Raw genomic sequence first — 23595 nt, 5'->3', positions numbered from 1 at the left:
GTCTTTTACCGTGATATTAATTTATTTCATAATTTAGTTTATATATGTAGCGATAAATTATAAAGAAATTATTTTGCGATATTTTAATTATTTACTCTTCCAAAGCGATTTTCTTTTTAAGGGGTGCATATACGTCGTTGTGTTGTCTCTGGTATTGTATTGTTTAATATTTCAATGTAAATAAAAAAAAAAAACTTGATTGATAAGCGTAGGAAAAAAAAAATCACAAAATCAGAGAGATGTATATTTATTTATTATTTTTAATTGTTTCTAATTTATTTCTAAACGATAAGTAAATTTCTTATTTCATATAGATGAATTTTGAATTAAAATTTGTATATATTTAGTGATTTATTATTATATAACCCTGTAATGAAATACATTTTTATTACTATATTTTTTTAAAAGGTTTTCTCGTAAAAATTACCGAGAAAAAAGGAATCTACGTAAATATTTTTTTTTCTATTTTACATATCTACTAGTAACGTAACAAAACATCAGTCGATTTTTTTTTGAAACTGCTGTACTTATATTATAACAGTAAACAGTTTAGACGGTACATTTTTGTTGGTTACAATAAAAGTACTTTGACTTCAAGCCTTTTTACATTGATGCAGTATGGACGGTTTAAGAACATTGATTTTAAAATTACTTGAGCTTGGTACACTTCAATCTCTTTACTCTCGTCGGGTTTTTAAGGGGCCCTCGGGGTTCCGTGAGAGGTACACTTTGTAGATAGGAAGGGTAGTTCCTTCCGATTCACTTTAAGCTCACTCGCAATGTTAATTTTCGATCAAATAATCTTTAAATAAAAATTGAACATAAAATCAATCGTCACTTAATGAAATTGTAATTTGGTATGAAATACGTATACAGATACTAGTTTTCGCCGCCGGCTTTGGTCGCATTTTAGAGTTTGGTTTTCAGGTATTACTAGCTCAACATCTTTATAAATTATAGCCTATGTGTTATTCTGACGTATAAACTATATTGTTTGAAAGTTTAATTAGAATACATTCAGTAGTCATTGCGTGAAAGAGCAACAAACATACATACACACTTTCGCCTTTATAATGTTAGTAAGGATTTTAAGCTTTGCGAAATAATATATTTAAATAATTTGTTAAAATATTAGTGATTAAAATGCTTGGTTTCGTTGCATCGTATATTTTTCTAACAGAAAAACATTTTTGACATAAATTATATCTGTTAACTTCTTCTTCCACTGACAAACCTGTAGCCATCCTCGCCTTCAACTATACCAGTGGATATGTAACGTATAAGCGTATTTGTCTACTTATTTACTTTAAAAAATATACATAATAGTAACTAATGAACTTGTTGTTTTTACTTTCCGTAGAATCTTCATTTGAAACCGCAGGTTTTAATTTAACCTTTAACATGACGCAGGGTACTTGTAAGATCCTTGTTGAAAATAGTTTTTCATATAAGTATATGTATATAAGAATAATATAAGAATTTTTACCTATATCCTACGTAAGGCTTCTTGAAATGAAAGCACAATCTACATTAAATATATTAAACATTTATCTGGGACCATTGTTATATAAATAATGTATGTATATTGTGAGTTAAATATTATTTTTTTTCAATGATTTCTTATTACTCATATGTAACTTGGTGGTAGGGCTTTGTGCAAGTTCATCTGGGTACCACCCACTCATCGTATATTCTATCGCCAAATAGCAATAACTATTGTTGAGTTCCGGTTTAAAGGGTGAGTGAGTCAGCATGAATGAACGCTACAAGAAACGTAATATGTTATGAGTGAACCAGAGTAAATTCAGGTACTTCACTTTGTAATATTAAAATAACCCATTTTTACTAAATGTATATGTATGTATACACGGTACATGTACCAAAATAACATTTTTTACAATTTTTGTCTGTCTGTCTGTTTGTTCCGGCGAATCTCTGGAACGGCTGAACCGATTTCGACGGGACTTTCACTGGCAGATAGCTGATGTAATAAGGAGTAATTTAGGCTACTTTTATTTTAGAATTATATATAGAATAAAAATAAAATGACGCTACAATATCCAAGTAACTTAAATTCAAACGACGCTCACGAAGTCGCGGGCACAGCTAGTAAATAAAACATAAATAAAAAAAACTGATTAAAAGTTGTCAAGCCACTGGTAGAAACTGTAAGGGGAACATTGAAACTTACTTCGTTTATTACAATATTGAATGCATGCCTATACCCAATACATTATCATTTTCGTGACATTCACTTTGTTTGATTGTATTTTAATAGTCGTAGGTTATTCAAGTGTATAAGGGAGGGAGAGTAGCCGGATCAAAACGAATACGTTTTAAATCCAAGCTCGCTTTGTTTGCAGCGGCTATAAGTACATGAACAGAACTTAACTCCAGTTAGAATAATAAAATTACTTGGTGGTAGGGCTTTGTGCAAGCCCGTCTGGGTAGGTACCACCCACTCATCAGATATTCTACCGCCAAATAACTGTACTCTGTATTGTTGTGTTCCAGTTAGAAGGGTGAGTGAGCCAGTGTAATCACAGGCCCAAGGGACATAACATCTTAGTTCCCAAGGTTGGTGGCGCATAGGTGATGTAAGGAATGGTTAATATTTCTTACAGCGCCTTTGTCTATGGGCGGTGGTGACCACTTACCATCAGGTGGCCCATATGCTCGTCCGCCAACCAATGCCATTAAAAAAAACCGCAATCTAAACATTGTTAACGGTCCGTTTTTGCTTTAGGATCTTTTTCTAAATAACAAACTAATCATCAAATATACGCTCCTTACCAGGCATTTTTTTTTTCTTAATGACATCTGATATACGCCCTTTGCCTGAAAAAGCTGTATTTTCTGCCAAGGAGATCCTTATCTTCACAATTTTCGTGACTCTCAGGCCTTACGAATGTTACTTTTACGTTTCAATCCCTCTTTATGCAGAGTCATTCAGTTTTTTTGCTTGTTTGCACGTACCTGACTCCGAAGGTCACCGTCGCATTCCAAGTCATCAAAAACTTTGTATAACCCAAAATATACAGCTGTAGCTCTTTTAGTAGTTTAGGATATAGAAGGCGTCCTTACGTCAACATTGATAGCATAAGTTTTTAGCATCTCCGCGCTTATTAGGTCGGCCCTTGTATTTCACAAGTTTTCAGAGGCTCTATTTCCGCTTCGGTTATGATCGTGGCAATTTTCGTCATGATTTAACGCATCATAAAACACATCTTTATCGAAATTGGTGTCTGAAATGAGCGCGAAACACAAGACGATGGCGATTTTGTTGATTTAAAAATTTCATCCATAAATTATGCGTTGTGAAATGGGCTTGTCTACTGGAAGAGACATTCTGATCAACATAAAAAAATGAATCCCTACTCAATGCTTATATAAATTGTTTTCACTTTCTTTTTCACAAAGCAGAAATAGAACTCCTCTAGAAAATTTTTGTTAGCCAAAAAGAACATGTCTGCTAACATCGTAAAATACGGTCAAACTTTAAATATCAATTCGTATCCCAATCCTCCTGTCAAAAAATGTCAATCTGTTCAGACAATCTTGGTTTCATTAATCGGTTGGTTAACTAGATTTATTTCATTGATACGAATATAGAATTTTCGTCGTATGCTTTGCGCCCTTCGCTCAACCGTAACATAAAGGGATTGACAGGGCAGGCAGGTCCAATAGTTCTCCTAGTTATAAGTTTAGTATTAAATCTGAACCACTATACTATAATTAAGGCGCATGTATTATAATCGCTAAAATTGCTTCATTTAATCATTACACATGTTCTAGTATTCAGTATTTTGTTTATGGTTTTCTGTTTCGGTCTGTAGTTATATCTGTAGTTTATAAGCGTTTCATACTATTTGATACGATATCTAAATTATTAATTATTTTCATTTATTTTAGTCAGATTGTCAACTGAATGGACCATTTTGTACTCCATTAAAACGGATAAACTTTTACTTAAGCTGTCAATGCGTCGCCAGCCAAGACATCTTAAGGTGTCATATCCCTTATGACTGTAATGCCATTAACTCGCATACCCTTGAATTGCTATATAGGCACAAATACACATCTGTTTTATGTGATAAGTATGTCTCTATATATGAATGAAATAATGTGAATTGGATTAGACTGAGTTGACTTAATGTCGGGGAGTTAGTCCACCTGATGCTTGATATTATAAAACTGCCTTCTTCTTCAGATGAAAAACATATAATTTTTATTGTAGAAAAAAACAGACAAGAGGACGATAATGATACAGATAAAAAGAAAATACAGCCAATTGAAGATAAATAATCCGAGTCCTCAAAAAATGATCTCTAATATAGTATCAATAAAGTATTAGCAAAACGCTAAGAATTTAAAAAAAGACGAATGTTTTATGCCCCTCTCTGTTTATCGTGATGTATGAGCCGAGATGGCCCAGTGATTAGAAAGAGTGCATCTTAACCCATAATTGCGGATCAAACCCAGACAATCACTGATGAAATTTCATGCGTTTAATTTGTGTTATTTTTCATAATTCATCTCGTGCTCGTGGGTAAAGGAAAAAATCAATGAAATTCTGCCACATGTGTATCCATCATTCTCGCATTAGAGCGTGGTGGAGTAGGCTTCTCCTTCTCCTCAGAAGAGAGAGGAAGCCTTAGCCTAAGTGGGATATCACAGACTGTATCTTTACTTTTTACATTTGTTTATGAGAATGAAACGCGTGACGTGTCGTAGGATGTGAATACGATTTAAGCTGTAAAGCAAACTAATAGCATTATCTAAACGACAGTGGCAACACAAGACCCGTGAATTATGTCCGAAACGGCACGTGACATAAATAGGTTAGGAAGGTTATTATACTGATTTAATACTATTAAGAACGTACGCGTCTGTTTGCGCGTTATGGGTATTAGAGATTACAAAAATCGTCTTACATTATGTTTGATTAATTTGGATGGATTTTTTTTTAATATATACGACTAATAATATGAAATTGAGCATGTCTGTGTAGACATTCATTAGTTTTCATAACAACATAAACCCATTCGTTTGTTTATGATAAAAAATTGTGTGAATGAATAAATTATACTTTTGATGTATTTAGTCGAAAATTTAATACCAGGTACAAAAGACCGGGTAAATAAATCGTGTAACTCAACATACGTGACTACGGTAAAGTGTCTTGCGCCAAAAAAGTTTTGCGCAAACGCTACATAACGTCGTAGGTATTCAAATTTAACATTCATTCTTTTCTGAATCAAAGAACTATTAATTTAAAAGATGCAAATGATGTACAGGTATGAGTAACTACTGACTTTTTTGCGGGTTCTTCTCGGTAGAATCTACTTTCCGTATCGGTAGTAGTTTTACATTTAAATCAACACTGTAACATGTTGCTTGAGCATGAGCCTATTTAAATAAATAATATTTTGATTTTGATTTTTTTAAACGGTGTCGGGCGAAAGGACGCTTATATAGAACCTTGGACCTAATGTTACCACGAATTTCTTTTATCTTGTTTTGAAGGGAATTATACTAACATATCTAAAAAGGGGACAATTGGATAACTATTCAATGGAAGTAATAATGTTAAGTTCTTTTATACGTACAAAAATATTAGTTCGTGTTGAAATATCGTGTTAAATTTCTTGATATTTTGTCACCTCATAAGTATTGCTCATGAATGAGCAATTTTCGTTGTCTGTGTAAGCGCAACTTTACAGTAACTTGTAGTGAGTTATTTTTTTCTTAGCTATTCAAGTAAATAGGCTTTGTCCAAGGCCGTCTGGGTACCGCCAACTCATCAAATATCCTACTGCCAAACAGCAATATAAAGTTTTATTATATTCCAGTTTGAAGGCGGAGTCGCGGTTACAGGCCAAGGGAAATCTTAGTTCCGAAGGTTGGTGGCGCATTGGGGATGTAAGGAATGGTTCATATTTCTTACAGCACCGATGTCTATGGGCAGTGGTGGCTATTTACATTAACTTGGCTCATATATCGTCGTTTTAATTACATTATAAATTGAAGTGACAAATATATTTTGGTAATTTTAAATAAACAGTATTTATAAAAATTTTAGCACTCGGATGATTATTGACTCTTACATCGTTTTAAGACGTATATTGTCACAATGAATTTCAATTACACTGTATATTTATTACGTCTAGCAACACTAGACGAGACGAGTTGGACCTATAAAGTTAAAAGCAGCCGTCTCGCATACAGATATGTAGGTATCGCGCGTTTTAGGCGAAAAGGGTCTTAGCATAAAGTGAATATGTAACTAAAAATTAGTTAGCCGGAATTATTATAACGGATTGGATATTGGCAGATAAGGAGGCGTAAAAATAAAAAAATAAACTCTTAAATAAAAGTCTCGTTGTTTTATTATAATCAAAACCGTTCGTTTAAGCAGACAGATCACAAAGAATGTCATCAAAGAATGTGATCAAAAAAATTGACTCGTATACATACATCAATGACAAAATATAGATTAAATGTGTTCCGTCATTGATGTTGGAAAGTGACTTTTTCAATACGATAAGCTGCTTTGAAGATAAAATTCGATCTTTCATGTACAAAAGATTGAAGCTATCAAAGAAATAACACAGAATTATGAGTTACAAAGCCGTATGAGAAATCCTTAACGGATAAATGTATCTTCAATAGAAAGGTTTTGAAGTATTTTTCTGGAAAATATCAGAAGAATATTATTATTTAATAATTTTCCAGAATAATACAGACTTTCATACTTGAGAGTATGAAAGTTTGGAAAATTCCGGAGAAGAAATAAGATTTGTTAAGCTGATAAGACGTGTCAGTTTAACAAACAAACATATAAAACAAACTATAAATCTTTCGTATTAGTAATGTTAAGTTAGGATTGTCATTATATGACGTGATGGCAAATTTGCCATAGTTAAAAATATTGTAGGTATGAGTCGGCTTTGCATGCTATCCGAGGCACGTGTATAATCAATGATCATTTCCAGAGATTTCTCATTGCTACTGAGAATTTATCGACAGAAAAACCTGGTAACATTTTACTAGAACAATCCAAGGCTTGAAACGAGGTCCAATGAGGCATTTAGCTGAAGCAGTGTGAATGAAAGTAATTATTGTATCATCGATTTTCTATTTATTAAAACGTTTTTCCTCAAAATAAAAGATCGAATGATTAACTTCAATTGTGACAGAACATATAATCTGAAATGCAATAAAAACCATTACTTCGTGTTAAGTCCGCGTTATTGTAGCCGTGTGGTCGTTTTAATGTGTTGATACAGGGTGTAAATATTGTGGATATAAAACTGGGTATTTTTATGTTATGTTTAAATGCGTTTTTTACGTACTATTTGCGTTCATATCTCACTGATTCGACAGTTTTTATCGTTGATTTTAGTTTGCGGGAAGCCGTTAATAGCTCTCCGTGTTGAAAAACGTACGTGCAAAAATACCTAATATTTAACTTTTGTTATTTTTTTTTTGTTTACTAAACTGGAGAAAGGTTGAATAATGTAAATATTAGTATTTATATTTCGTTAGTTTATAAACTATTCTAGTCAAGACTTATAGCAAAAGTAATATTATAAAATTATAATATTAGGTTTTAATTTATTGTTATAATAATAATATTATTTCAATTGTATTTGTCGTAATATTATTCGCTAATGTACACATGCTTTATTTACATACGAAAACATTTCACTCACAGTGTAGTCATGCCTTATGTAAATATTTTTCAACGCGCGCAAAGTAATATATTCGCATTGACGTTAATGATGTGTGGTTTAGAATAATGGACATCTTTAATTTAGTATTTTATAGAGATCGGAATATTCTTTTCTAGTTTTTGTATATCAGTTTTGTTAAATCGAAACTTTCTGTAGAACGCTTAGAAATTCAAAATTGAAAGCTTGCGTTAGTTTTTAAAGGACGTAAGGGTATGAGATTTTATATTATATCTTTATCAAGTACTGAAAAACGGCTTAACAATAACAATTATTAAAGTGACAATAAATTTATCTTTAGCGTGTTTATTATTTTTCTGCTATTTTTGAAGTAAGAATAATTCTTCTCAATTTAATTTTATAAAAGCATACAAAGTGATTACATTGAATATATTCTATACGTAGTTGAATATACATTGAAAAAGCTTCAAAGCTTTGACCTCAATTACTTCACGTAATCATTATTAACAAATCGAATATGCTATATTTAACTACCTAAAATAAAACAGATATCAAATAACAATTTACCATTTAAGAGGCAGTAAAATAAAAAAAAAACTGTATTAAATATTATGACCTTCCAACCTGCCCGGGGTACACAGGTATAGAGCCTAAGGCTGTTTTCCAATTAAGCTTATTCAAATAAATACTTCGTTAAAATTCGTAGCGGCAATTGTATTAAATTGTATACAGAATTAACACACTAATTACTGAGACGTATTTGATTCACTAATGAGCGTTGACATCTTTTTTTTTTTTTATTTACTACAAGTAGGTTACATATTTAAAAAAAAAGACATCAACGCCGGACTACGACTACTAATACCGGACTAGCAAATTGTAATTGATATTATCATTGTGATAAAGAAACATCGTATCTATAAAATGAAACGCTTAAAACGTGATCTGATACATAAAAAGTTTGTTAAGTCTATTTATTTGGTACATTTATCTTTAACACAATAAACCTAGATATAGTATTGATGATCTAAGTAGCTCTTAGGATATGATTTGTATTTTAAGAAAAAACAATAATCTTAATTGATAAACGAAATTGGTAAATATTATGCACTTTATTGTATAATATAGGTAGGTGGACGAGCAAATGGGCCACCTCTTGGTAAGTGGTCACCATCAGTTTTAGACAATGGCACTGTAAGAAATATTAACCATTCAATACATCGCCAATGCGCAACTAACCGTGGGAACTAAGATGTTTTGTCCCTTTTGCCTGTAGTTATGCAGGCTCACCCTTCAAATTTGGAAATGGAATATAATTCTGATGAGTGCGTGGTACCTACCCAGATGGGCGATTATATCTAAAGTAATAAAGAAGATTCGGGAGAAGGATTTTGTAACGCTTTCTAAAAACAGCTCTACACAAATATAAGTTTTATATCAGAGTATGCAGCACGTTTTTGACAAAGTTTTCATACTTACCGACGTTGAATACACACGTCAATCCTCCCTCCCGTCGTCGACGGCTTCCTAAGCCGAGGTCCAGCCTCACAGGATAGGCCCGTAGGACGTGCCTATTCTGAGCTCTTAAGTGGGTTCCCAACATCAAGGCTTGATTCGTTTAGCTCACCTACCCCGCCCGGTGACACTGTAGAGGTCATTAAGGCCAACAGCAAAACAGAGTTCGAAAAAAAAAAAACCAAAATTTTTTAATATGTAATATTATTTATGTTGCTGCTCTTAACAATTATACTTGTTTTATATCGTCGACTAATAATATGTCAAGCGTGAATTTATTATTCTTATAATATAATAAAACTATTCGATGTTTGTTAAAAGAAAATCGTAAAAAGTGATCACTTTATTTTATAAAGTGATATAATAAAAACGTATAAATAAATTCGGTTTCGAATTTTAAAATTGAATTTCGACTTTCTCTTTTTTTTTTTTAATTTCGTTATTCGAATAACCTAGTATTGAAAGTGACTTTACACTCAAAAGAGGAAAAAAAGTAGGGAGCATAAATCAATCAATATGGAGAGCTTGGACCGATCTACAAAGGTCGGGCAACACTCAGTGTAATTGGAGCTGGGAATTCGGGGCGAATTTTGAAAATGGTCATACGTTATATGTGCTCGTACGTTTAGTTCGAGTAGGGAAACATTTTTGTTTACTTTCCTATTGCTTTCAATTTCAACTTGTTTGAATTAAGACCTCCGATTCAGATTGTTGTTGATTCTACCGACAAGAACCAGCAAAAAATCTCAGTAGTTGATTTAGATTTAGACATAGGTGTGAGATGGCCTAGTGGTTAGAACGCGTGCATCTTAATCGATGATTTCGGGTTCAAACCCAGGCAAGCACCACTAATTAATTATTAATCACTACTTAATTTGTGTTTATAATTCATCTCGCGCTCGGCGGTGAAGGAAAACATCGTGTACACTGTTTCTATAAACAACACTGTTTCTATAAAAATTGTCAATATTATTGTTTGGAAGTAGGGCTCTGTCACGTTTGGTTACGTACCAACTACATTTTGGATATTCAACAACCAAATAGCAACACTAAGAATTATTGGGTTGCGGATAGAAGGAATGATCTTACCACGGTTAACGGCTCATTGATGTGAAAATTATGGATGGTTAATTTTAGAAGTGTCTATGGGCGGTGGTGACCACTTAGTATCACGTGATCCATTTCCCAGACTGGCAAGTTGGTATAGATAAATAGCTTATTAACAAATTAAGCAAGTAGTACAAGGTCGTATAAATAGACAGCCTTATCGCTAAGCCAGTGGTCTCTTTCAGAGAACCTTTGGACAGATGACAGTTTATAAATGTAATGATGATTAATTACATTTCAGTCTCATCAGAATAATGGGTATGTTGAATAATTCATTTAAAACATTTATGTAATTATAACATTGCAAACCGTAAATGGCCCAGTGGTTAGAACGCGTGCATCTTAACCGATGATTTCGGGTTCAAACCCAGACAAGCACCACTGAATTTTCATGTGCTTAATTTGTGTTTATAATTCATCTCGTGCTCGGCGGTGAAGGAAAACATCGCGAGGAAACCTGCATGTGTCCTTCTCAAACGGAGAGGAGACCTTAGCCCAGCAGTGGGAAATTTGCAGGCTGTTAATGTTTTATTTGTATAAACACAATTTACATATGTTTATTCGAATATCTATTCCGTCGAAAGATACGTCATCAATACTTGGGCTATCGTTCAATCTTATCAGTTCATTTATAGCTGTCAGAATTGTATTCATATTTAACATGAGTGCACCGTGCAGCTGTTTAAGTATAGACTAATTGGTTAATATTGTCGTTTGTTATGTTAAAGCATTACACGACGTATCTGTAATGACTTTTATGTAATATAATACTAGTTTTTGTTTGACTGACGACTATATTTAATAATTCACGAAGCCGCATAAAAGCTAAGCAATTTATAAAAATATCGTGAGCCATGTACTTGTAGAAATAAATTCTCAGTTCTCTATAATATACGTTAATGCGCCGTTAAGTTCTATTTTTAAACGAAAAGGTTTTGCTTAACGGATCAATGTTATGCGATTTGGATTTAATTCAGTCGGTTTTTTTTTTCTTTTATATATTTTTGATAAATAATTTAGTTAGTTATATTAATTTTAAGTGCTTCTTGCCCATTTAACTGATAGTTCAAGTTTAAATTAAAATTATAAACATATTAAATAAAAAACCACTTCCGTCCTAAAATGCCAATAATATATTTAGACTATCGAGACCTATAGACATTTTTTAACTGTTTAACAACATCCAAAAAGTGATAACTCTAATCTCGACTTTATTATTATATGAAATCCTACATGAAGGATGTTTGGTTTCATAGCCAGTACGTTTCGGTAGAATCTACATCAATAATTGATACTAGCTTTAATTTATTTTGCTTATTAAAATTACAAACATAATAGAATAAATATTGAATATATATTTTGATTCTGATAAACTTCTCCGTCCTCTTTATAATGCCCATCAGGGGCAACGATTTGAAACTATACACGCAAAATATATCAATATTTTTTGTTTCTGTTAGTATGAATTTATTGAAGCATTATAATGTATCGCGTGATAATAAGTCCTATTTATATACTGAAGATTTGTCTTGGCAATTAGAGGGAGAGCTAATTTACTATTTGTAGTATGTTCAGTATGAATTTTATTTAATACTGATAATAATAATAAAACTTAAATCGATGTGCAATGGAGATATCATTACTGATCAAATATTATTGATGTTCAATAAAACTCAAAGATAATAAATGAATGATTAATAGACGATCTTTTGATAGGTGGTAAAGAAAAACAAATTCATACTTCAGAGAAATTCCGATGAATAATTTAATTCAATAAGATATCCTAAAGTGTTGTATGAAATTTAATTCAAATAAGACATTGTCCTAGCTAGCTAATTGTAAAATGATAAATATCTTAGCTTAACTAGTTTGGAAGTCAAAAGCTGTGTGCTTAGAAGACGTGAACTTTGTCCAAAGATTTCAGCACTATTGAATTTTCAGGTGCTTAGATTTTGTATTTAAAATTTATCTCGTGTTATAACGGTAATCATCGTGAGAATACCTGCATATGTTAGATAAATTCTACTACATATTCGAGTAGCGTATATAGTCAGCATGGTAGCGTCGTGGAATAAGCTAACCTTCAACAGAGAAAGAGACCTCAGCTTGTCAGCTTGCAGACATGAAATAGTAACAATGTATGTAGTTATATCTGTCGGCGGGAAACCACGTATTTAAGAAAAACACGTGTCCGGTAATGACTATTTTAATAATCGAAAGCTGTTTGATTATAAAATTAATAATATTTGGTGATTTATGAGATGTTAAATTAGTCTATATTTTACCGTCCATAAATAGGTGTTATATTAAGTGGATGGTTCCCCTACCTAATTTTGTTATAGAAGGCCGAGCGCCCGCCGGTATCGAGAGGCTTGTTCAAGCCCTCGAAGCGATTGAACCCCCTTAGCTTGGAATAAATCAAAAAAGAATATTTCCTGCCTTCATACCTTCCAAGATTGAATCCAAACCCTGGCATTCATGACATCAGCATAGCTGACGTCATGTTTTTTTTAAAAACAAGCTGAGTCAAGCTACTTCGTCATATCTATAAGTTCTGTCATGAGAGACTAAAATTATTTCCTTTTTTAAATTGTTTTACTTTAATTATTAACTTTTATTATATATGATCTGCTTCCGTAAATTTGACTGAACTCATGATAATCACCTGAGTTCACTATGACAGTTCAAATTCAAACTTTAATTCTCGGTAGCGAATGAAGGGTTAATAGTCCGGTTCTTGACTTGTCAATTTGCAAATTTAACGAACCTTGCTTGCGTTTGGTTGGATATGTAAATCCCTCTACCTTTCCCTTTGCTATAAATCACCAGAGAAGTCAGTAACATGTTGACAAGTTAATCCTTTCCAGCTACATTGGCTGAATTTTTTGCACCTTTATATTCATTTGAAATCAACGAATGGATGGTAGTGTTGACGTAGAGGAATATATATATATATATATTTATTCTTCATTTACTAAAATTTAGGTGACTATAAATTTATTTGCTTGGGATTTTAATTTTAGAATGAGAAGGTTGATCAGCGAATAATAACCTTATGGAAATTGGCCACCTCCAGTCTCCACCCTTAGATAATAATAGTTATGTAAAATATATTTACTTTGTATAGTGAAACTTAAACGACAAAATAAAACCGTAAGGTTCTTTTAATGGAAGTATATTTATGATTTCCATATTTTGAAGCTTAAATGATTGGTAATATAAGTAATGAATAGGCAACTAACTATTATTTAAGTCTCTGTATCAAACTGGGTACGATATATCAAAAGTTTCCACTAAACACCTACATAAATATAAAATACACGATAAATAAAAATAATTATATATTGATAATTTTCAACAGTTTATCATAAAATAGAAATTGGAAGTATGAAAATAATAAATCACATCTGAATCATTGTTTTTAATGAAATTAATTAATAATAAAAACTCCAGACAATGTTTAGAAAATAAACACCAAAAACTTAAAACATAAAGTACGACAGTAACCACCAGTTTCTGCAATGACGAGCATCTCATTGAGTAACTTATTTGACTAAATATTAAACACTATTTGGGCTTGTTATACAATTTTAGCTGTCACCAATTCAGATAATAATATTTTTTAATCTGTCAGCATAAAAGAAATCAAAGGTAAGTTATTGGAATTATATCAAGTTGAACAAAGATAAACACTATTTATGAAACTAAATAATTGCAATCAAAGATGAATAAGTATTGAATTTTAAACCAAATGCATTCGATTTCGATAGCTCATTATATTTAAGAACCGTTTTCGATTGATTTATAATTAAGATAATATGTAGTAATTCTTTACTTTTTTTTAAATTAATAAATTTATTAACATAAGAATTGATAACATTAAGTGCTTAAATATATACAAATATGAATTAAAAATAGTTACTGTATAAATCTTGACCGCGTGGAATGGTGGCAAGAATGCTAGCAGCATTTCCCCGTTGAATCGCAATTCCGATCCTCTGGGCTAAAAACGAACCAGCCCTCCTGTCACCAGTGGAGGCAATAAGGCGAGGTGTTATACTTTTGATGAAGCTTTTTGCACCATTACTCCAAGGGCCAAGTGTTTCGACAGCAAATGGGACAAAAAACTAATTTGACATACGACACGAAAATTTAGATCGTTTTTTGCTTCAGCTTTTTCCGCAGCGGCACCGGCTCTTAACATTGTTCCTCGGATATGAGACGGGGCCAACGTGACAACGTATGTAGCGGCCCACACAATTATTATATTATATTCTTTACTTAATGTAAAATGCGTAGTGTTATTTACAATATTTCATGCAGTATATATTTGCAGTAATCTAACGATGTTCAACGTCATCCGGTAATATATGTAAATTGTCAAAATAAATAACCTGTATTTGTTCCACTCGTCGGTAACGGCCTTCTCCGCCATAGGAGGTTACGTACCTTACTCCTGTGTATTTAATAAATACCTACGCTTTGAATAAATTATGTCACGCTATTAGTTACTTCAGTGTCTCCCAGTTTGATGAGGGTGAGCGGTTCTGGTTGACATCTTAGTGAACGGTATGACTTCATTTATGGTTAACGATTTTAGTGGCCTTAATATAGTCCCGTGTTCAATCGAGCAAACCGACCTTAAAACGTTTTCACTTACGTTATGTTTAATTATAATGTACACATAGCTTAATAAAATGATTTTAGGCTCGGCTTCCATCACAGGACACTAATTATTGTAAAAATTATCTCTGTAAATCTGTTTATTTGAAAAGAGCAACTATGCGAGTTTCTTGACGTTTCTTCTCGTTGGAGGCTGCTTTCCGAAACGGTGGTAGTATTTTAATATCGACGAATAAAAAACGCTTCATTGTGAAGTTTACTTGAATAAAATTGATTTGATTTGATGTAGATTCTTTTTTTGAACTAAAAATAACTAACATCGAATCTTACGGTATTTTATAAGGAAAGAAAATATTTTGACTAATTACAAATAAATTATTATCTGTACTCTTTCAAGCTGTTGCAACGATGTTTTATGGTTTCCTCCCGACACCGATAAACAATACATAATAAATGATTTAATTATATTTACATAATAAATCGTAGAGATAAGTGTTAAGCTGGTGTATGATTTTTAAATTTAATCAACTAATTCTCGTATTTCATATGATAAATTATCTGCAGATTCCGAGACGAAGTGTTCTCAATAAGAGTAGCAATATGTTTTTATAAACGAATCTCATTCTATACTAGGAAAAATAATTTACAGATGTCTATTAAATTATAGCAAAACGCTTCCACTAGGCATTAGTAGTTTTTAAATATATTTTCACAGGTATGTTTAAGATATAGATGTGGGCCTAGAATGACACCCTGGTGAACCCTATGGATGAGGCGTAGTTTATTACAAAGTAAGAGAAATAGCATCAAAAACTAACCAAAAGCTCAAGAACACAATATTTTAGAATTATGAGTCATATTAGCAATACATATATTCAACTACCTTCACTGGCAATGCACGTTTGTCTTGTTTTTATAACATAAAATTTAGTTTTTCTACGATATTATAAAAATGTGTTGTTTCTAAAGTTTAATTGTCAAGAGAAGCCTTTTAGCATGACGGTCTCGACCTCGAGTATATTTTAAAATCCCAAGAGTCCTTTATCTTGAGATCCTGGGTTTGTACTTCTTTACTCCGTGGCATATAAACTATTTTTGTATTTATCTCAGAGAATTAACTAAAAAATTTGAAGTTACGTTATTGTCTCAAATGTTTGCTCTCCCTTGAAATTAAGTCCACTTACGCTCTTTTTAACCCGAGTACAACTTATTACGTAAGCATTTTTAGAAACATATCGTTTTGTCATTTGCATGTCAAAGTGCAGTTTTCTGTTGAGTGATTAGCAGCCGCTGCATCTAATACTAATTTAGTGCTTTTAAATTGTGTTTTTAGTAGAACATAAAGCAGCTTTTGTTCTGCGTGGAAAATAAACGAGATGGCAGGAGAGCATGACTAGTTATGACATTTAAATATTCATTAGGAAGATTGTCACTATTTTCTTCTGTAATATTTAAATTTAAACTATACATAAAAAAACATTGTAAGGGTCTGACACAGGTTTTATTAGTATGTGAATATTAATAAAGTTTTTTTTTAATTATTATTATTATGGCAAGACTAGACAAGATTTATAGATGATTCATATTATATAATAATTGTAGCGTAACACATTTTTTTCCTAAGGAATGACCTTCAAACGCCGTTAATGGGGTAGCTAGGAAAACAAGAAAAGAACTTTTTATATGTGGTCTTATAAACTTGGATCATGTACTACTAATATTTTTTTATGATTTACATAACAAATATCGTATATTTTAGACAAAAAGCAATTATAAGGTAGCAACAATCTGAAGATAATGCTTCTTACTGTATCAGTATTTATGAAGCAATGTCCTAAGCTAACCTTAGACGTCCGACGGTTCCTGTGTTTGTGCAAGGGTTAGTCAACTTAATACTAACTAGTATTACTAGTATTTGTTTGTCTTCCTCCCTTATGAATATTTCGTAAATTTGTAATTTAAAGTTTTTGAGTGATTCAGTTAGATGACTTCTAGTGGTTATATGTGAACAATCACTATATCAGTCACGATATATGACACAAAAGCTTACATTTCAGCTCAATGGCCGCCCCACAAACTTCCAAAAACCTCAGGTCTATTGTTCTACGATTACAACGAAATGTACTCAAATCCATTCAGGGCTTCAGGATTATCCTTGGGAAGTTTCACTGAAATTAATGTACTTGCTAGCATATATAAAAGCGATAAAAATAAATATTCTTGTACAAGAAACGTAGCACCAAAATTTGACCTTAAAGTTTTGCTCTAATTGCGTCTAAAGAAATTCGTCTTTAGAAATGGTCTCGTAAAGTCACTTTCCTTTTTAAATAATTTTATTATTCTTTCTATATCAAAGAGGTTTTTTTTCAATTTGAAGATGCATACGTACTGTCGCTTTGCCAACATGTCTTTATAAATGTTTACAAATACATAAGCAATCTGTATTCCACTTTTTGCAGTGTTATTCTCTAAGAAGTCAAGTCTATCTTACTCATGAAATTAAAAAAAAACCGGCTTACGTTGATGCCTTATATTGTCTTGTTAATTAAATTTTTTATCAGTTAATCTGACATCTTGTCTATGAGTTTCGAGTTTGATATTAAATAAATACTTTTATCGTAGTTAGGGAATATGTTTTGTTACAAGTGATGATAAAGAAATTAGTTTATTTGGTATTAGAATCGAAGAATCGAGAACAGAAAGATGGTAAAATGGCTCTTGGCATACATCAATATGGATTACTTCGTTAAGTGTTCATATAAATGGTTTAATATACAAACAACGAATGAAAGGACTATTAACGTAATTTACATTACAGATCGCGAAATGAATTGACGCTCGTGTAACTCAGATCACATGATGGAAGTGAAAATTTTCATGAACAGCAATCATCAAATGTATACGTATACTAAAATTGAATTGTCTGTTTGTAATATTAAAATAACCCATTTTTATTAAATGCATTATGTATAAACGGTACATATACCAAAATATTTTTTTTTACAATTTTTGTCTGTCTTTGTCGGCTGAACCGATTTCGACGTTACTTTCACTGGCAGATAGCGGATGTAATAAGGAGTAACTTAGGCTACTTTTATTTTAGAATTATATATAGAATAAAAATAAAATCACGCTACAATATCCAAATAACTTAAATTCAAACAACGTGCACGAAGTCGCGGGCACAGCTAGTATAGAATAAAAATAAAAAACGTTGAAAATCGACCTTATAATTTTACTCTGTAGTAACGTTTAAACTAAACAATTAAAAAGATTCTTCTCTAATAACACATGAACAAAATTTAATTAATTTACTAGTTATGTTGACACAAAAAAATGTGTCCAAAATTTCTACACTAAAACTATTAAAACATTCACCATTCAATCTTAAGGTTTATTTAACCACGCACTAAAATGAAAAGTTAAATAAAACCATAAGCAATGTCATAAGATGTACAAATCTATAACACAGAAAATATTTTAAAAAACCAACGCGTCAAACGATCGTCTAATAATCGTGATTAAAATGAAATCCTTTCAAAATTGCGGCTTTAGAGTGAGTAGATTTCTTAAAAGGGGCGAGCAAATCCCTTTCCGAGCCACCCAAAGCTGTGTTTAAAAGTATACTTAATAATTAATGATGTTAGGTGAAGCGATGTCTTCTGAGCTAAGTATCTCTTTAACAAGATTATATTTTTTATATCAAAAATAAACGAATTAAAGATTTGAAACAAAATTAAAATAATATGCTAAAAACTTAATTAGCTAGCTTATTAAAGGTGACATTTATTTTAATCATTTAAATACTGGTGTCAGGACAGTTGGTACATATTTGCCCAGAGAAGAGAAATATCGGCTTCACGTTGTAATGCTTATGTCGTTGATATAATTTAAAAAAATATATCATATATGTGATCATTCAATTTACTATTATACTAATATTTTATTCTGTCAAATAATTAGCACAGATTGAAAACTATTATATAATATAAAATTGAATTTTCTGGCGCAAAAAATGTTGTATATGTTGTTATTCCTGAATTTTATTTATTGATGTCTCTGGAATAGATATTATAAAAGTATTTGTAAACATCAAGTATTATACATGTTGGTGACCACAATATACTCGGATTTTGGTTACTTTCATAGTATCATATCTTATGGCATATTACTTTGGGGTAACGCTACAAATATTTAATCTGTTTTCGTTATATAAAAGAAAGATGTTCGGTCCATTTATAATCTTGACTCCCTTTGAGATGTTTTTAGGAAAGTAGGAAAACTCGCAGCTGTGCCAAAATATATTTACAAAAATGTTTTTGTATATTCACAGTAACTTCACTTTGATAGGATCAGTTATAATCATTTTACGTACACGAGAAGTAAGGATAAGCTTGTAACACCGTCTCTGGATCCGCAAACCCAATAAATCCTTTCTGGGACAAGGTAATTGTTTCTAAAATAAAAATCCGATGTTTTTAACTTTGCCGATTTATAAATTTAAATTGTTTAAAAAAAAAAAACCAAAATAAATAAGTCATATTTATTCAACACAAGATTACATAGATGATAAAAAAAGCTTGTGAAACTAATACTTGTTGATTTTCACCATAATATATTGTTATACGTATTTAACTGAACCAACTTTGTATTTTTAAATATTGGAAAAGAGTAACTGTTCAGTTTCTTGCCGGATTTTCTGGGTAGGATTACGTTTGGTAGTGGTAGCCTTACTTTTAATACAATTGTGTAAAATAATTCAAAAGTGCTTGTTAGAGCTTACTAGAATAATTCATAATTGGATTGTGGTTTTGATTATTCCGAAACATGATTAATCTTTGAATTTGCTTGATTAGGTGACACGGACGAGATACGAAAGTGTTTTGTTTAAGAAATATATTATTATGTTAATATTGATTGATTGATTCTTTTTACTGTATATCTGGATTCAATTTGTGGAGATAATATTATATATATTGTACATTTATTATTGTATATGTTATATATATTGATTATTAATTTCGGTGGTATGTACGTATTTTATCAATAATGTTCTCTCATATCCAAAAATAAAAGTACTATTTAAATGAGATTCTTGACGCTCCTCACGCAAAAATTCTGTGACAGTGGTATCCGTATTCGTATACTCCAGATTAGCGAGATTTTTGTAATAATCAAAAAACAAAATGACCGTAACATTAATAGGCTGTCGATAAACTGATTGAGCAGAACTGAATGTCTAAAGTCATCGTTAAGCAGCTCCGTCGCAATCATTGTTGAACGGAACTGACAATATCGAAAAGGAACGTTGTCGTCTCTAAGCTAGAGGTTTGGAGGAGTAGATTTTTATGGCCATTGAAACCTATCTCACACGTCGCGCCTTCAATGGCACCTTGAAGATTCCAGAGCAACTCAGATCCGTCACTATACTGGTGTCCTGCCAAAAGTTTATCTAGACAAAATGGTATTGAATATAGAAGAAGATACTATTTCCGATTTTGTCGTCTTTGAAAACTCTAAAAGGAGGTTGCTTGAAGGAGGTTACTATAATCGATAAAGTAAATAGATTTCAAGTAAATTCCACTCGATTCAATATCAATTGCGTCTTTCCCTCCACGCAATAAATGTTGTAACTGTATTATCACGCAATGTAAATTAACATGATTGATTCAGTCTTGTACGCTCACGTAGTACTTCGGATATGATAATTATTTTTCGGTTAAATGTAAGAACTAATATTTATATGTGCTTCCGATTATTTTAATCCTAGGACTGATTGATGTCGACGGACACAGACTTATGATTGTAATTTCCTTTGGCTTACATTTTGCAACATTTATTCAATGATGATAACATTATTATTTATTGTTACTGTTATAATATTTGACATTCACATATAATATAAAAAAGGGATTAAAAAATAATCTATTATTTTCTAGACAACGATATCTCCTTGACGGGTAATACATTACTTCCAAACAAAACTTGTTCAATATAGAAAAGAAAAGAATTGACGTTTGACATAAATTTCTCACGTGACGTCATAAAAGGTGCTAAAAAAGGGGCTCGCTAGATTTTCCTACAATTTGACGCTCTTGACGCAACTATTTCTATATAGCTTAGATGTCAAATTTGTCAGTGATTTGGCGGTAAAATGGTAACAGACAGAGTTACTTTCGCATTTATAATATTAGTGTAGGTAAAGTGTTGTATGAGCAGAGATGGCCCAGTGGTTAGAACGCGTGCATCTTAACCGATGATTTCGGGTTCAAACCCAGGCACTACTGATTCATGTGGTGAATTTGTTTTTATAATTCATCTCGTGCTCGGCGGTGAAGGAAAACATCGTGAGGAAGCCTGCATTTGTCTAATTTCAATGAAATTCTGCCATATGTATGAATATCTGCCACCAACCCGCATAGGAGCAGCGTGGTGGAATATGCTCCAAACCTTCTCCTCAAAGGGAGAGGAGGCTTTAGCCCAGCAGTGGGAAATTTACAGGCTGTTAGTGTAATGTAATTTAAGTGTTATTTTAGTTCTGCAGAGGGTGAAGAGTGCGCTGGGTTGCACACGGCTTAAATGAAAAATATTGTATGCGCTAATCGGCTCGTTGAACTCTTTGTATGTATTGTAGTCCATTATTGAAAAGCTTACGAATTACTACAACATACCTAATGGTTGGCATCATGTTATAATAATTACTTTACTACATTTTAGCAGTGCTACATACAACTTTTTTACTGGCTTTCGTTGCCAGTGGATCACATGATGGTAAGAAGTCACCATCGCCAATGATAATTAGCACTCCTAGGACCAAAGCCAATCCGGTCATCATCATCCTCCTGCCCTTATCCCAATTTTATTTGGAGTCGACGCAACGTGTCTTCTTCCATACTTCTCTGTCGGACGTCATCTCACAAGTAACATTCTTTCCAGCCCTATCGTCTTTCACACAATCACAATAATCCGGTGTCTTTGGGAAAATTCTCTTTTTAAGCTTGTCTTAAAATCCTTTCCTTTTAGCGATTTAAAGGTATATACTATAGCGGATATATAATATAGAGGTCTACTAGTCTACTAGTATCTACTAGTCAGTAAAATGGAATGAAAATAAGGAAATTTCCAAGGTTGAAATTTTGAGTCGGATCAATATAATGTTATTGTTACGTTCCGTCAGTCACGCTCACGAGTGCGACGGATATGTATTTTAAAAGATAGCAAAAAAAAATATAGATTACTAGGTAGGAACATTGAGTTTGTTTTAATTTACAAATTACATCATTTTAATTCAAACTATTGTTGACCTTTAATTTAAATATGTTTTTTATTTGATTATTCCAAAAGTTACTTTTACAGTATGGCGAATATTAACCGGTAACTCGAGAATAACCAACAATGCAAGAAATCCTTACACAAATATAAGTATACAGTTTCAAAGAGTTGAAAATACATAGAATCCTCGACACAAAAGGTTCCCTTGTGTAAATTCAGTTCTACAAATCCTAGCAGAACAAAAAACATTCCAAAAAGTTTTGGTCGATTTCCCGCGTTGAGGCGATCGGGAAGTTCATTGGTATATTCGCTACGTATGTCACACTGTCTCATTCATCTGCTGAATAAATGATAACATATTATATGATAAAGAATTGTCTGTTTGTTTTCATATAGTAGATGTTTGTGATTTTTTGCCGACCTCGTTTTTCTAGTGTTAGGTTACACACAAAGGAAAATAAAAATCAATTGAGATTCAGTTGTAAAATCTCAATAGCACCTCCGAGTTTCGTTATTGGTCTTGCACTTGAACTCTGCAATATACATCAAGTCAATTACTTATGAAATAATTAATTTATCCATTTAAACGCACACATATAGTACCTACAAAGTAATATCACAGCAAGCATGATTGTTAACCAGATTATAAGCTAATTGATTGCTTGTATATTCAAACCGACGGCTTAAGACGATTTAGAATTATAATATTTAAAGATATTTATTTATTAAATTTGTATGAAATGAAATCGGTGAAAGATTTAACGAACCAGGGAACGGATTAAAAGCCGCTCCGGCTCGACTTGGCAAAATTTTGTAATAAGACAAAAAGTTTTGCATTATTAATCTCTCCCTCAGCCGAAGGACGTCCACTGCTGGACATAGGCCTCCTCCACCAGGTCGTCGGACCACCTTGTTGGGGTGGGGACTATCCACGATACGTCTTCCGGTCCGTGGTCGCCACTCGAGAACTCGTCGGCCCCATCGGCCATGGGTAAGAACCCATGTGCAATCCACGATCCACGAGCAATGTGCCACGCCCGCTGCCACTTAAGTGTGGCAATTCTTCGGGTTATGTCGGTGACCTTAGTTCTGCGGATCTCCTTATTAATAATACCTTTAAGTATTTCAAAATTCTCAACCCTAACATATCCGATATTATATAAAAAACCTACTTCTAGAAAGAGTAAATATAAAATTAATGTTACATTAACATATTCCATACGATTTGCTAATAACTTTTCTTGTAACTGCCTTATTGTTTATTAAAAACAATTCTTGACTAATATATATTTCACTTGAGTACTTTCATTCTATTTCTGATTCCTAAATTCCGATATTGTTAACGGAATGTTTATATGAAGCCATAATGACGATCTAATCACGT

General features: G+C 32.2%; 1 protein-coding gene across 1 annotated transcript in view; it reads left to right on the top strand.

Annotated features, from left to right (window-relative positions):
- Positions 1-23595, top strand: part of LOC113394794 (potassium voltage-gated channel protein Shaw-like) — a 262752-nt gene that overhangs the window by 59089 nt on the left and 180068 nt on the right. The window lies entirely within an intron of this gene.

Source organism: Vanessa tameamea, chromosome 17 (assembly GCF_037043105.1).
Source record: "Vanessa tameamea isolate UH-Manoa-2023 chromosome 17, ilVanTame1 primary haplotype, whole genome shotgun sequence".
NCBI lineage: Eukaryota > Metazoa > Arthropoda > Insecta > Lepidoptera > Nymphalidae > Vanessa > Vanessa tameamea.
This window is presented reverse-complemented; position numbering and strand designations above follow the sequence as displayed.